Source organism: Panthera onca, chromosome C1 (assembly GCF_046562875.1).
Source record: "Panthera onca isolate mPanOnc1 chromosome C1, mPanOnc1 haplotype 2, whole genome shotgun sequence".
Lineage (NCBI taxonomy): Eukaryota > Metazoa > Chordata > Mammalia > Carnivora > Felidae > Panthera > Panthera onca.
Window position 1 is genome coordinate 73,203,054 of NC_138346.1, and position 16,340 is coordinate 73,219,393.

Consider the following 16,340-nt stretch of genomic DNA (forward strand, 5'->3'; position numbering starts at 1 on the left):
CCACCGTTTGTAGATGACATCTAGCAAACTGATCTAACTTGCTCAGCCTCAATTTCCTAACTTGAGAATTAAGGGTTAAAATTATTTAAGTAAAGCCCTTTGTAAATCCCAAAACACTGTGCTAATATTACAGCACAGGTTCCAGAATGCCTATATTTCTCAAACTCTTGGAAAACTTTAGGGCTGAAAGATAATCCCATTTTAGAGATGATAATGATGAGAAAATCAAGACCCAGGAAGGTGTTAGAGCCTTGTACAAAAACACTTTTGTAAACTGGTTGGGAGGAGGTTCTAATTTTCCTCCACTGAAAAACACATTTAAAAGACAATCAAACAGGGGTGCCTGGGTGGCTCAGTCAGTTAAATGTCCAACTCCTGATAGCAGCTCAGTCATGGTCTCCCAGTTCATGAGTTCAAGCCCTGCATCAGGTTCCGACTGACAGTGCGGAGCCTGCTTAGGATTCTCTCTCTCCTCTCTCTCTGCTCCTCTCTTTCTCAAAATAAATAAGCTCAAATATTTTTTTAACAAAATCTCTCCCCAGCAACACACACACACACACACACACACACACACACACACACACACATATATATCCTCTGCTTCATTTTGTCTTTGTAAACTTTACGCCTATAACAAGTTAAACTAAACTTTCCATCAGAAAGATAAAAATAAAGCCATTTCTCTTACTGTGAGGCTCACAGACAACTTTCACCCCAACCTAGACAAAACCTTTACACTTGGGTTAGAAATGGCTAGAAGAAACATTGACATAACATTATAACCTCCAGCTAAGCTGACAGGCATCATTATAATATGGATTATAGGGGCGCCTGGGTGGCTCAGTCGGTTAAGCGTCCGACTTCGGCTCAGGTCACGATCTCGCGGTCAGTGAGTTCGAGCCCCGCATCGGGCTCTGGGCTGATGGCTCAGAGCCTGGAGCCTGCTTCCGATTCTGTGTCTCCCTCTCTCTCTGACCCTCTCCCGTTCATGCTCTCTCTCTGTCTCAAAAATAAATAAACTTAAAAAAAAAATTATAATATGGATTATAGTTATACCAGGCCAGAGATACTGGTTTTAATGTTCCCTGGGAGATAAAGAATTAATCAGCAACTCTGAAGGGGCTGTTGCCTAAAAAAGGACAATTTAATGGAGACAATTTCATTGTCTTTAAAATTGTGCCCTCAATCACCCAGTATCAAAAACCCACTATGGCACCAAATAAATTGAGTGTGGTGAAAGAGACAAAATGTTCTTTTTTCTACAGGCTCTTATGGGAAGCAGAAAAGGGCTGACTATGAATCAGTTATGCTTTAGTTCCACGATGGACATAAATTATGATGATTTGGGCGTTCTGGTGGTTAAACCAGGAAAGCAGGAAAAACAGTGCTTCCAAGTCCCAGCAAAAGTTAACTTTGTGGCATCACAGCTGAAAGCCAGGGTCATGAAAAAGTAACCTTACATTTATTTCTGGACTTTCCTGCCCCACTAAAATGGATGACACTATTTCCCATCCCTTATTGTCAAATCACAACATTCCGGAAGCCTGGACCAAGTTCACTTGGCAGGTAACAGGAGCAAGGCTAGGAGGAAGTCCTGAAGGATGTCAGATACCACATTTCCTTTACTGCTGCATACTTTTCATCTCAGTACCACCAGGATATATTTACCATGAGTTCTGACTAACACCCACCAAACATTCTGGCTGACAAACTCTGCAGAAGCTGGCATTGTCTCAGGAAGGTCCCTCCTGAGATCCTTAAGTAGATTAGATGAGTAAAACATTCAGACTACTACTATAATGACCATCTCTCAGTCACTCATAAATTCTCTCATTCCCAGCAATCAAGAAGCAGCTGTTAAAATCCAGGAATCTTCCTAGTAGCAGATCTAAAATACCTCCAAGCTGGCCAGTGGAGCTTCACAACTGCTGCTTCTCCTTCCCCTCCCCCATCCGGGAGTGCCAGCCTGGCAGGAATACAGATGACCCAGGAAGGAAAAAACAAACAAACAAACAAACAAACAGCCAGAGTAACGGATCTGGTGAAAGCAGAGATGCAGACTCCCCTCATTTTCACTACAGAGAAATACTAACTTTCTGTACCAACTAACCAGGTTTCCCCTTTCCTCTCCCATCCCCACCCCCTCCAAACACATCAACTTCTGCAGTCTGGTGGTCTGGTATTTCCAGAGTTAGTGAACTCAGCAGTCCTAAACCCTTTCTCAAAGATTCTGAACAAGGCACTTCCTTTCCGTGCCAGAGTTCGAGGCCCATCCACGGTTACATTCAGCTTGCCTTTACCTTGCAACCTGCCCAGACGGCGCTGCTCCTAGGGTCAAGTTCAAGATGAAGGTGCCCTTCCACCTCCCCTAGTTGACTCTAGCGGGGACAGCGCGACCGTTACGAGTCACCGGAGGCACAATGATCTAGGGCTGTCAAGAGTGGGCTGGAGGGGAAGACTGTGGCCGAGCCCAGCGTCCTCTCAACTCCTGGCCACGGCGCGGTATTTCTACCCGGGCACCGCCGCATTTCTTCCCCGAGCCTTACACAGTAAGTCAAGTAAGTTTTGAGACTGCCGATCCTTAGACCTTTCTGTCTGCAAATACGCCACACAATGCCTAGGGCTTCCTTCCTCGCCAGCCGTTCCGGAAAGCTGCCGCGCCAAAGCGGGGAGCCCCCCAAACTCCCAGCGCTGAGCGCCCGCACCCCCAAAGTCTTCCAGTAAGACGCGAGCCTTGCCGTAAGTCCCCCCAAAAGTGACCACTCTCCACTATCCAAGAACCGGGGGATTCACAATCCTGATACAATCATCGTCTTTTTCAGCTCCCCCTCAATGTCTAATCTTACCCTCCCCCCCCCACACACACACAAAAAAGAACGTAGATATGCTAATCGCGGTGTTTTGGAAAGGAAGCAATGGACTTTTAGCCCAGACTGGGGCAATACCACAGCACCCCCCCCACACACACACTCCGCTCTCCGGCTTAAGTTCACCCGGCAACTTCGCGACTCGCGCTCCCCTACACTCCGGGGGGCGCCCTGGACCCCGAGGTGCCAGGCGCGCTTCTCCTCCGCCTCCCCTGCCCCAGGTACCAGGCGCAGCCCAAGCCCTTGCCAAGCCCGCGGGCTACAGAGGAGGCGGGAAAGGGGGCGAGGAGGCGCGCCGGGCGGGGGTGGTCCCGAAACTAGCGTGCTGCCGCGCGTTCCCGCTTGCCCCCGCACCTCAGTACTGCCGGGGACTACTCGGTCCGGCACGGAGGGGACCGCGAAGGGAAGGCGCCGACTTTCCCGAGCCGGCAGGACCAAGGCCCGGGGCGCCCAACATGTCCAAGCCTATCCCCGGAAAGCTCCCGGGTGTGCCCAGCCAGAGAGGGGGTGGGGAAGAGAGGCTCCAGAAACTTTCCCACATGCTTTTCAACTCTCCCCATCTCCCTCTCCTCCTCCGCGGGACCCTCTTCTCCCCTCAGCACCGCAGCAGCTGGCGGTGCCCGGGACGCATGGAGTCCGGCGGCGGCGCCAGGGCGGCGGGAGTTACCTGCCGGGAAAGTTTCCAGCTCCTCGGCGCGGTTCCCTACCCCAGGGCCGGGCCTCGGGGCGCGGCCAGCTCGGCGGTCCGCGGTTGCCTCTCCTCCGGCTCCCGACGCGGCCAATGCTCCCGCAGCTGCCACAGCGAAGGCTGCGTTCTGGCCCGTCCCCCCGCCTCGCGCGGCCCACACCCGGGCCTCATTGGCAGCGCGAATCCCCGCCCTTGCGCGTGTTCCCGAAGGCACCTTCCTCTCGCGCGCCCGCCCGGGCCGCGCCTCCCGCGCCCCTCCCCGCCCCGGGCTGCGGCGGCTCCCGGGTCCCGCTGGGGCGCAGCGCGCGAACTTTCCGCCGGGCGCGGGCGCAGCGCCTTCCGCCCCACCTCTCCGGGTCCGGTCTCCAGCGCCCCGCCAGGGGGCTAGTCTCCTGAGGCTGCGCCTGGGGCCCTCTGGGCCTGGATCAAGATGAGTAGTCGTTTTCAACTTCTTTAAAATCAGTGACAAGGCGTCCCCCTCCTTGCTGCGTTTTGAAAACAGTCGAAGACGACATATGGGAGCAATTAACTAAGTGAAGTTTTGGTGGATGCTTCACGGTGACTTTTGTGGCTTTCTTGAATTCTCTCTGCCTCACTTAATATACACACTCAAACACTCGCTTTTTGGGTCAAGAATGAGCTAGGGAAGATGGAAGGTGTAAAGAGCATATCCCCTGCTGTCTTTTTCTTTCCCAAAAGCGAACTAGGGACGTTCAGGGACTGGTGATTGCCCCGGGGGTCTCCAGGGCCCGGTGTCGTCAGCCTCCTCCTACCGCTGCTGCAGCCGCCTCCTACCGCTGCTATATCCAAGGAGGGCCAACATCATGTTTCTGTCGGTGGGAGGAGGGAGGTCGGGAAGGAGGAGAAACAAAGATGTTATTATTGTTTCGGTTGGTAGCAGTAAATTAAATTCCCGAGTTCCCAAAATGTTTTGTTATTTCCCAGCAGAGTGAAAGCCAGGATAGGGCCTACGGATTCTGGGGTCCTGGGTTCAGCCAGCACCCCGCAGGAATCTGAGGCAGTCAATTCAAGCCAGGCGCGCGGGGGGGGGGGGGGGGGGGGGGGAGGGGGGGCACATCTCAGCCCACTCCACACCCCAAGCCCTTTGGACCAGCCTTGGTCACAGAAAGATCAACTAGGACTGCTGCTGCCTTGTGTGTCCTGCGGAAACTGCACAAGTCACCCCAACTGTGTGTCTGGAGCTGTGAATACAGAAGTTGCTATAAATGGATTTATTGGCAACCCCTAACCTTGCTGTGGCAAACCGGCCTTTAAAGACAACTGTGTTTTAAGCAAGTTCCCCATAAAAATTTCAACCTCATGCAGAGCTTCCCAATATAAAGATACCTCTAGAGATGGGTGTCCATATTTAGAGTTCTTATGAACAGGGACAGGAAGCAAAATGCCAGACAATCTTCCTACATAAATAAAAGACAACTGAAATTGGCTGGATTTTTCACCCTAACTTTCAAAGGCCTGATTATTACTGTCCTGATATTTGAGCAGTAAACATATCAGCAGCCTTGAGGTCTTCCTCAAAGAAATCAGGATCTGAATATTTACGATAAAATGTTAACTTATTAAATCAGAAATTTATTGACTTATTTCTTCCCTCTGAAATGTCTCATCGCTGAAAAATATGGTAATATGCTTTATTTAATTTCTCTTGAAATGAAATGCATAAAAGTTACCAATCTTTCAACAACAGATGAAAAGGCAGACAGCCACCTTAGAAATAAAAGACTGACACAAAAGAAAAAAACTCCATAGTAGTTTAACTAATCTGAAATACTGAGATATAAAAGAAGCAATCCTAGGGAAACACACTGGTACAGTTCCCTGCCTCAGACAAGGGGTGAAATGTATAATGGATGAAATTTACAATTTGTATCAGGTTCTTCTGTCTTTGGCTCTTTTAAGCTATATTCTCCAAGTTTTTGATGAAATTGCTTAATTAAATTGGGCTTTAAAGACAATGAAATTTATTTCCCCCCCTCTATCCCCAAAGCTCCCTAAGTAGCAACTAGAAAATCACATAAAGTAAATATGTTAATTATCAGCATCATCTTTAAATTATTTTCAGTTGAAAAATTTTCGTCTCTATAGTTTCAGAAGTCGCAGTCACTAAAGAAGTAACTTCATCACTGCCTAGTTAGGAGTGTTTAACATTCTAAACAGGCATACAGCTAGCAATCTGAGATTTGTACACAGAAGGGCCCTGTCTCCCCTTCTTCCTGTAGTGTTTATATAATCCAAACTACATATGTTATTATGCACAATCTGATCTCCAGCTTTGAACAGCTAACATTACATACAGTATGTCATACTAAGAACATCAAAGCTGTCTTAAGCTGTGAGTGAAAATGGTACATTTTCTAGAAGACGAGCCCCCAAACACATAGTAATCACAATTCATGGGAGGGGATGAAGGGGGGGGGGGCATTAAGTCTATAAGAGAAAGACTTAAAACATTTTCTAAGAATCTAAAAATGTGAAGTATTAGTTGAAACACACGTTCAAAAAATGAATTTCGATGCTTTTTAAATCTCTGCCTTTCCCTTAAAAAAATAAAAGATATTTTTAGTTAGTTGTTAGGTGATTGCTTTTATTTTTAGGGGTGGGGGGTGAGCAAGAATCACCTCTTGCTTTCCTTATGGTATTTCTGCTCATCCCATTGAATTTTAAAAGCTCACTCACCACATTTCTATGAATTCCAGCTGAAAAAAATAATTAAAAGACAAATATAGATCACATTAGTGTTGTATGTTTGAACATATTCACCAAACATACATACAATATATTGGATTCCGTTTTAAAATTTTCTGTCAGTTTGCCAGCAATGTAGCTTTTCTCAGCAGAGTGAAAGAAAACAGCAAATAATAAACTGGCTATTTTAATGTACAATTTACTGCCCAGGGCAATAGGCTGAGGAAGGCGTGAGAAAAGAATGTGTCTCATGAGTGTTAGTATGCTTTTTTCCCCTTGCTCAGATTCTTAAGTACTTCTATTTTAAATCAAGCCTAAGTTAGGATCAGAGCCAGTGTTTATTATGGTATGCCTAGTATAGAATACATAGTGAGAAGTGAAATGTTTAAAACAGTGTAGTAATTAAATACAAAAACTGAGAAGGGACCAAAAAAAAAAAAATTAAGGCCAGGTAGGAAATCCAGACTCCAAATAATTCAGCCCACAAAAGCTTTTTCGCCTATCTTGGAGTGTCTTTTCAAGTTTACATAATTCATTCTCCTTTGGTCCATTCATTCTTCCTTTCCCTTTTAACATTTTCGGAGGAAAGGCATTTTTAAGGGCATGGGGAATACTGAAATAAATTGGGTTATAGTTAGAAATCTGCTGGGAAAAGCAATTAAATTACATACCCTACACAGTTCCTGGGTATGTAACAATTCATGGTCACACACTTGTATCAACACCATGGTCAGAGGTAGGCTAACAGCAGACATTCATCCTAGGATGTCAAAAACTGCAGTTGTATACAGTTAGCCAGGCAGTCAAAGTAAAAGTCATCTAATGGAACATATAACCCCCTCTGTAGATCTAGCACATGCCCTGCCAATATTGTAAAAGCTCATCCAATAGGGGCGAAGCAGTGAATTATTTAAACTGATAAGGAATCCACAGAGGGAAGAAAATAGGGAAATAGATTCAGGGGGTCACATTTCCCTATAATAATAATGGAGTAACTAAAATCCCGGGAGAATTTTTTTTAAGATGGTACGCCATCTGATTAACATTTTAAACATAGGTTTAGTTCAGTCTTCTGATGGTGAAATGGTCTATAGGGGGAAATAGAAATTTTCCATGTTTAGGAAGGCTGAGGTAATGCAATCAGGTAGTAATCCCTCCAATAAATGTTGTTGAGTCTGGTTAAGATGGCTTAAAAAGAAATGTGCTGTTAACTTTAAGTATAACAAATGCATTTTAATATTCTCTACCTTGGAGGGGCGCCTGGGTGGCTCACTCACTTAAGCGTCCGACTTCAACTCAGGTCATGATCTCAAAGTTCATGGGTTCAAGCCCCGCGTGGGGCTCCTGTGCTAACAGTCAGAGCTTAGAGCCGGCTTTGGATCTGTATCCCTCTCTCTCTCTCTCAAAAATAAATAAACATTAAAGAATTTTTTTTTTTTAAATATTCTCCACCTTGGGAGTGGTACTTTCCCTCTTCTCGGCAAGTTGTATAAAAGGCACTGACATTAGAGTTATAAAATCTAGATCCCAGTGCTGACTTTGGCAGTTACTGTTTGTGATTCCTGGCAATTCGTTTAGTCCTTTTAAGTCTCTGGCCTCTCATCTATGAAATAAGGAGGATAGAATCTGTGCCTCACAGGTTTGTGGTGAAGATTAAACGAAATATGGTAAAAAGCACTTAATGAATTAGAAAATGCTCTACAGAAAGTAACTTTTATTTAGTAGACAATAAGCTATGCTTTTGACTGCCCCCCCCCCCATTACCTGGGACCGCTTTTGTTGGAATAACAACCTAAAGTCTGATCAGAGAAGTCCAGAATGCCCACATTTGCCAAATGTGAAGAAAGAGTGCCTTAACTATGATTTAGTAGCAGATAATAACTCCAATTAAGCTCTCAGAGGCTCATCTGGGGGTAAATTGACAATTCTTTTCTCAAACAGAAGCAGTCAGGAGCCATCTACAGAGTTACATTTTTCTCCTGTGTTAGTATTAAAGAGGGAAAATTGCAGTATATATACAATATAAGAGTACCTCACTTTATGCAAAAATATATGGAAATTATTTTTTGAATTGTTTTAATGTTTATTTAGTTTTGAGAGAGAGAGAGAGAGAGAGAGAGCGCGCGCGCGCGCGCGCGCGCGCAAGCGGGGGAGGGGCAGAGAGAGAGGGAGACACAGGATCCGAATCAGGCTACAGGCTCTGAGCTGTCAGCACAGAGCCCAATGCAGGGCGCAAACCCACAAACTGTAAGATCATGACCCGAGCTGAAGTCTGACACTTAACTGACTGAGCCGCCCAGGTGCCCCTGGAAATTCTTAATTACACAATGTATTGATTTAAAGGAAATGTTTCCTTCAAAAAAATTCTTGCTCAGATTCTTCGCAATTACCATTACAATCTTACTTACATCATTAATTACTGCACATCCTTTCAATTCTATGAAAGAGTACTGATCAACACTAATGAAATTATGAGCTCGACCCCATATAAATATTTTCTGTAAGACCAAGCACTAGTCAAAACTCCCTTGCAGGTGCATATTTATTTGAAGAAATATAAATCAGGAAATAGCACCTACCAAAAGATGTGGTTTAAGCTGGGGAAGGGGAGGGGGCATAAATATGGAGAGACTAGCCAAAATGGAAAGTTTGGTTTTACTTAAAAATCCGTTTGCTGTTTTCCCTTTGATGATCAGACAACCTACTCCAGAAACAGATGAGGAATATTGATGATGATGATGATGATGATTAGGATGATTAGGATGATGATGATGTTGACAATCAACTTTCTAGAACTGAGAGAGGTTTCTCCCCTAAGAGACAATACAGAATAGGCGGACTCGCCTTCCAAGACAAAATGTGCTTAAAGCAGGATTCCTGCATTTAGGAAACATTTTTAAGCTAGTCTTGGGATTTTAATACAATAATTAGAAGCTCTATCTAAAACAGTCTATTAAAGATCTGAACATTTTAGATTTGGGGCAGAAATGTTTAAATATAAACTTTTGCTCTATCTTCCGTGTGTGTCATGTCTAAATGTTTCAGTGGCTGTGACGCGAGTCATGTCTGCCTAAGAGAAAATAGGGCACAATGTAATTATCACAAGAAATTAAACCACTGGGCTTCATTAGAGAAGTCACCTCTTACCTAGAGCATTTGCTCTAAAAACCAGCTACTTAGTAAAGATTGATTTGACTACCTAGTGAGCTGTAGCTAAAGCCTTGCTACCTTTCAGTGGATTCAAAGCTCTTACTAAGCCTCTTTTTGCTTTTACAGCTCATCTGTTGCCTCTCTTCAAGGTTTTCAGTGCCTTTGAAAAGACCTCCTGAAGGGAGAGAGATTACTGATACAATTACAATAGAAACAGGTTAAAACAAGACATCAGCAACCCAAAATAAGACCACAATCACTGAGGGTTAAAATTAGATGGTGTCCTCATCAGCTCTCCATCTTCTTTCTAATTCTTCATGCCCTCATCCTACCCCTAAGGGCCAATCAAAATGCTAGACGCCTAGGGGCACCTGGGTGGCTCAGTCGGTTGAGCGTCCCACTTCAGCTCAGGTCACTATCTTGCGGTCCGTGAGTTCGAGCCCCGCGTCAGGCTCTGCGCTGATGGCTCGGAGCCTGGAGCCTGCTTCCGATTCTGTGCCTCCCTCTCTCTCTGCCCCTCCCCCGTTCATGCTCTGTCTATCTCTGTCTCAAAAATAAAAATAAATGTAAAAAAAAAATTTAAAAAAAAATGCTAGACGCCTAAATCTTATTGACAAAGAATTGGTACCTGCAATGGGGGAAAAATATTTCTAATATTTATCTGGAAAGCTATATTTAACTTACCATTCAAGATGAGGTGGCATGTGGAGAAACTGAATCACTCATACATGACTGATGGAAATATAAAATGAAATAGCCACTCTAGAAAACTGTTGGGCAATTTCTTTCAAAAAAAAAATAAACATGCAAATACCATATGACCCAATAATTGCACTCCTGGATATTTATCTCAGATTAACGAAAACTTGTGTGTACACAAAAACCTATACACAAATGTTCATAGCAGCTTTCTTTGTAATAGCCAAAAATGGAAATAATTCAGATGTCCTTCAACAGAGGGATGGTCAAACTGTGAAACGTCCATAGAATACTAGTCAGCAATAAAAAAGAATGAACTATTATTGATGCACACAACTTGGATGAACTTGCAGAAAATTATACTGAATAAAAGAAGCCGATTCTAAAAGGTTACAGAATGAAAGATCCATTTATATGACATTCTTGAAATAACAAAATTATAAAAATGGAGGGCAGGTTAGTGGTTGCCAGGAGACAGGATGGTGTGAAGGGCAGGGAACTATTAAAAAAAAAAAAAATCAGAAGAGATCCTTGTAGATGGAAATGTTCTATTTCTTGACTGTCTCAACATCAATATATATCTTTGTGGCAGTACACGATATAGCTTTGCAAGATACTACTATTTGGGATAAACTGGGTAAAGATACAGGAGAGTTCTGCATCATTTCTTACAACTGCATATGTTATTAACAATGATCTCAAAAGAAAAAGTTTAATTTTTAAGAAATCAGATGGGAAAAAATACTCAGGAGGTTGAAAACCAATACTTGTAAACAATAGCCATTATAAAAAGGTCCTGTGTATCATCAGTTAGAATGACAAATGTATCAAAAACAAAGAATGGTTCCAGATGTTGATTGAAACATAACCTCCAGAGGCCCTTGAAAAGAGCAATAATGCCTGTAACCAAATGGCAGAGTGGCTTAAAAGCTGATAGCTTTTTCTGCTGGAATGTGAGCTCCAAAAGGACAAGGAACATGTTGCATGATTGAGTGAATATAAATTCTGCATTTTTCCAAGTTGTCTAATGCTGTGTGAAGAACCACCCCAAACTCAGTGTCTTTGTACAATAATGATCTATGGTCTGACTGAGTTCAACCAGGCAGTTCTCAGGATCCCTCAGGCAGTTGCAGTCAGAATATAGCTCAGTGAGTTCTGGCACTTGGACTGGGAAGACCCAGAAGAGCTAGGGCTCCTTAGGCATCTATCTGTCTCTGTGGTTTCTTCACATGGTGGCCCCAGCATAGCCAAACCTCTTAAAATGGCAGGGAGCTCACAGAGCAAGTTCCCAAGAGCAACAGCAGAAGCTGCATGGCCTTTTCTAAGACTCAGAAGTCACACAACCTTTAATGCTCTTGTTGAGAGTTGCCATGGTGTAAGAAAAAGGCCTTAGGGGACTCCTGGGTGTCTCAGTCCGTTAAGCGTTCAACTCTTGATTTTGGCTCAGGTCATGATTCCACGGTTCGTGGGGTGGAGCCCTGGGTCAGGCGCTGTCCTGACAGTGTGGACCCTGCTTGGGATTCTCTCTCTGCCCCCTCTCTGCTTGTGTGTGCACACACTCACATGTTCTCTCTCAAAATAAGTAAATAAACTTTAAAAAAATAAAATAAAAGGCTTTAGGCTTTAGAGACAGGCAAACCTGTACTCACATCCCAGTTCTGCTCTTTTTAGCTGTGAGCCCTTGACAAAGTAATTTAACCTCATTGCAACCCAAGGTGAAACTGTTATCTTAATAACTGGCATCAGAATTCCCCTTTAGAAGATCTTTACTGGGAAAACATTTATTGGGTCAGTAAGTGAGACCTTTGGTCCCATGTATGAGTTAAGCAGCAAGGTATCACAGACAAGGGCCAGACTGCTCTGTGACAGGGAGAGCAATTTGTGTTTGCTTCTAAGAAGAGGAGGTAAGAGGAAACTGTAAAATAGCAAAAAGTATGAAGCAATGTATATAGGAAGGACCACACCCACTCCCGCCAGAAGTGCCCTGCAATGAGGGTATGAAGGAATTTTTTGATTTTATTTTTTTTATAGAACCCCTACCCCCAGAGTGGGGCTTGAACTCACAACCCTAAGATCAAGAGTCGCATGCTCTACCAACTGAACCAGCGAGGTACCTCCCAAGGAACATTTTAAGGAGAGTGCCTATTATTAAATGTAAAGTCATGGCGATGTGTTGCTTCTGTGTGTCCTTCTGTGTCAGTCTACCCCTCTCTGCAGCTGACATAGCTGTACTCCTACTGACTGTGATTGTAACTACTTTTCTTTTTGTTGTTGTTTTTATTTAAATCCCATTTGGTTAACATACAGTGTAATATTAGTTTCAGGTGTACAATATAGTGATTCAGCAATGCCATACAACACCCGGTACTCATCATGACAAGTACACTCCTTAATCCCCATCACCTATTTCACCCGTCTCCCATCCCACCTCCCCTCTGGTAACCATCAATGGCTTCTCTACAGTTAAGAGTCTGTTTCTCGGTCTGTCTCTCCCTTTCTCCCCCCGCACCCTTTGCTCATTTGTTTTGTTTCTTAAATCCCACCTATGAGTAAGATCATATGATATTTATCTTTCTCTGACTGACTTATTTCGCTTAGCATTATACTTTAGCTCTATCCATGTTGTTGCAAATGACAAGATTTCATTCTTCTTTATGGCTGAATAATAGTAACTACTTTTCAATATAATGGCACACAGCAGATAATAAATGGTAACAGGTGTTACAGTTATTGATCAAAACTTCAAATTTGCAAGTCTTTTTTTTTTTAATTTTTTAACGTTTATTTATTTTTGAGACAGAGAGAGACAAAGCATGAACGGGGGAGGGGCAGAGAGAGGGAGACACAGAATCTGAAACAGGCTCCAGGCTCTGAGCTGTCAGCACAGAGCACGACGCGGGGTTTGAACTCACGGACCGCGAGATCATGACCTGAGGTGAAGTCGGCGGCTTAACCGACTGAGCCACCCAGGCGCTCCTCAAATTTGCAAGTCTTAATAAAAATAATTAACTATTTCTTCATACACCAGTTAAGGCTAGGATCAGAAAAAAACTCAGCTTAAAAAGACTTAACCAATAACAGCGTTCCCCTTGACAATTCCCCTTGACAATGTAACATAACTGCCAACCTCAACTGGGCTGTGTGCTTCCTTGTTTACATCCAGTAAGAAGGAATACATATTCCTGTCCCAACATTCCAAGCAAGAGTCCTGAAATTAACCTTGATTGGACCATCTGGTCCAATGCCCTCTTCTAAACCAATATTGGTAAATGGGGCTGCAATGTGCTGACTGCCTAAGTCAACTATGGCCTATCTCTGGCATTAGAGGAGACGTTGGTTTGCCTTGAAGCATGTGGGCTACATGAAGAAAGGTAAGTTACCAAATGAATATCTGATTAGGGAGTAGCAAGCCAACAAATATCCACTGCAAGTGGCAAATATAGGTTAAAGACAAAAATCCTTTAAGTCGTGAACTAAAAGTGTCGGGCGGGGGTGGTAATAATCAAGGGGATCTTTGGTGATTAAAAAACAAGCGTGTGTGTTTTACTAAAGTTAAAAAAAACAGGTTGGGAATCACATGTATAAGAAGAAACAAAAGAAGGGGAAGAGAACAGGATAATAGATGGATCAAAAATTAAAAAAAAAAAAAAAAAGGATTAGAAGGAAAAACACACAGATGGTCCCTGACTGATAGTTTATTTACAGTTTTTCAACTTTATAATGGTAGGAAAGTGATACACATTCCATAGAAGCTGTACTTCAAATTTTGAATTCTGATCTTTTCCCAGGTGAGTCCTATGTGGTACAATCCTCTCTCCTGACACTGGGCCATGACAGCAAGCTGCAGCTCCCAGTCAGCCACGCGATCACGGGGGTGAACCACCGATTCACTTCCCACCATTCTGTACCCATTCTGTGTTTCACGGTGTTTCACTTTCAGTACTGTATTCAATACTTTACATGAGATTTTCCACACTCTTTAGAAAAAAAAATGGGCTTTGTGTTTGATGATTTTGCCCAACTGTAAGCTAATGGAAGTGTTCTGAGCATGTTTAAGGTAGGCTAGGCTAAGTGATGCTGTTTGGTAGGTTAGGTGTATTAAATGCATTTTTAACTTAAGATATTTTCAATTTACAATGGGTTTACTAAGACGTAGCCCCTGTAAGACAAGGAACATCTGATAGACAAAGATAAATTAATTATAATAGTCTTGGCTCAATAAAAAGCTATTAGGTTTTTTTTCCCCCTTGAATGTGAATGACACAGAGGCCTAATTATCAGGTTTATTAGAGTCATCAGCAAAATGGAACAGAAAAGAACAGAACAACTTGTAATAAATCTCACCTAAAAAAGATGGGAACAAATACTAAATAAGAGATGGTTACAAGTAAAGAAGCATCTGAGACCCAATTATCTAATCACAGTAGGTGTGCTCTTTTTCCCTTTTAACATGTACATACTTTGAATACTACAAACAGAATAAAGAAAAATAGTTTTAAACAATAGATATTGAAATTACGTAATATTTGTATTAGTTTCCTGTGGCCACTATAGCCAATTGCCACAATCTCTGTGGTTTAAAGCAACAGGGATTTCTCCTCTCACAATTCTGGAGGCCAATAGTCTAAAATAAGGGTGTCAGGAGAGCAGGCTTCTCCGCTCCCTCCAGAGGCTGTGGGGGAGAATCCTTCCTTACCTCTTCCAGCTTCTGACCTCCCAGCACTTCTTGGCTGTGGCCCCATAACTCCAGTTTCTGCCTCCAACTGCACACGTCCTTCTCCTCCTCTTCTGTCTGGCCCAAATCTCCCTCTGCCTTTCTTTTACAAGGACACTTGGCATTGGATTTCGGGCACCTACCCAGACAATCCAGGATGATCGAATCCCCAAATCCCTAATTTAATCACATCGACAGACCCTTTTCCCAAATAAGGTAGCATTCACAAGTTCCAGGTATGTGGACATATCTTCTGGGGGCCACCACTCAATCCACTGTAGTATTTGTTAAAATGGAAAAATAAGCTAACAAAATTGCATAAAGATTCTAAGACTAGATTTATTTTTATTTATTTATTTTTTCAATATATGAAGTTTATTGTCAAATTGGTTTCCATACAACAGCCAGTGCTCATCCCAAAAGGTGCCCTCCTCAATACCCATCGCCCACCCTCCCCTAAGACTAGATTTAAATCTACAAATCAATTATATTTGCTAATGAAATGTGTACATTTTTAATTTTCTCAGTTAAATGCAAGTACTTGGTCGTAGTTAAGTAATGCACGTATATGTAGTCATCTAGAGATCTTTATCATTGTAGAGACATGCAGAGCAATTAGGTTGATGACAAATGGGTGAAATGTTTACAGTTTTTTTTTTTTATTTTTTTATTTTTTTTTATTTTTTTTTTTAATTTTTTTTTTTTCAACGTTTTTTATTTTATTTTTGGGACAGAGAGAGACAGAGCATGAACGGGGGAGGGGCAGAGAGAGAGGGAGACACAGAATCGGAAACAGGCTCCAGGCTCCGAGCCATCAGCCCAGAGCCTGACGCGGGGCTCGAACTCACGGACCGTGAGATCGTGACCTGGCTGAAGTCGGACGCTTAACCGACTGCGCCACCCAGGCGCCCCTGAAATGTTTACAGTTTTAAGAAAATCCATTTCCACTAGGAAATTTTAAAAATGAAAATAATACTTTGGGAGCCATCATACACATATTACCTTAATAAGATATATATTAGAATTATAAGACCCATCTTATAAATCAGAGCCTAGTCAGGAAAATAGAGACCAAACGAGGGGGGCACCTGGGTGGCTCAGTTGGTTGAGTATCTGACTTCAGATCAGGTCCTGATCTCGCAGTTCCTGAGTTTGAACCCCACATTGGGCTCTGTGCTGTCAGCGCAGAGCATGTTTTGGATCCTGTGTCCCTCTCTTTCTCTGCCCTTCCCGCACTTTCTCTCTGTCTCTCTGTCTCTCTCTCAAAAATAAATAAACCTTAAACAAGAGAGAGAGAGAGAGAGAGAGAAACCAAACTAGGAATTTCAAAGAGACAGCATTTAATATAGAAAGTTATATAGTTGGGAGAGCTGAAAGGTCAAAAAGGGAAAGGTAGGTAACTGTGAGATTAGTAAGCACAGAAAGATAGACAGCAGCTGAGGGAACAAAAAGGAGGAGGTAGCATTATAGGAATAAGACTGCACTTCATACTGTGTCACTGGGAATGCTAAACAGG

General features: G+C 43.1%; 1 protein-coding gene across 1 annotated transcript in view; it reads right to left on the minus strand.

Annotated features, from left to right (window-relative positions):
• TANC1 (tetratricopeptide repeat, ankyrin repeat and coiled-coil containing 1) overlaps positions 1-3,642 on the minus strand; it is a 239,983-nt gene extending 236,341 nt beyond the window's left edge. Inside the window, exon 1 of the mRNA XM_078451240.2 lies at positions 3,535-3,642. The gene's annotated coding sequence lies outside the window, so the exon portion shown is untranslated. The remainder of the gene's footprint in view (positions 1-3,534) is intronic.
• Positions 3,643-16,340: the final 12,698 nt, after the last annotated feature.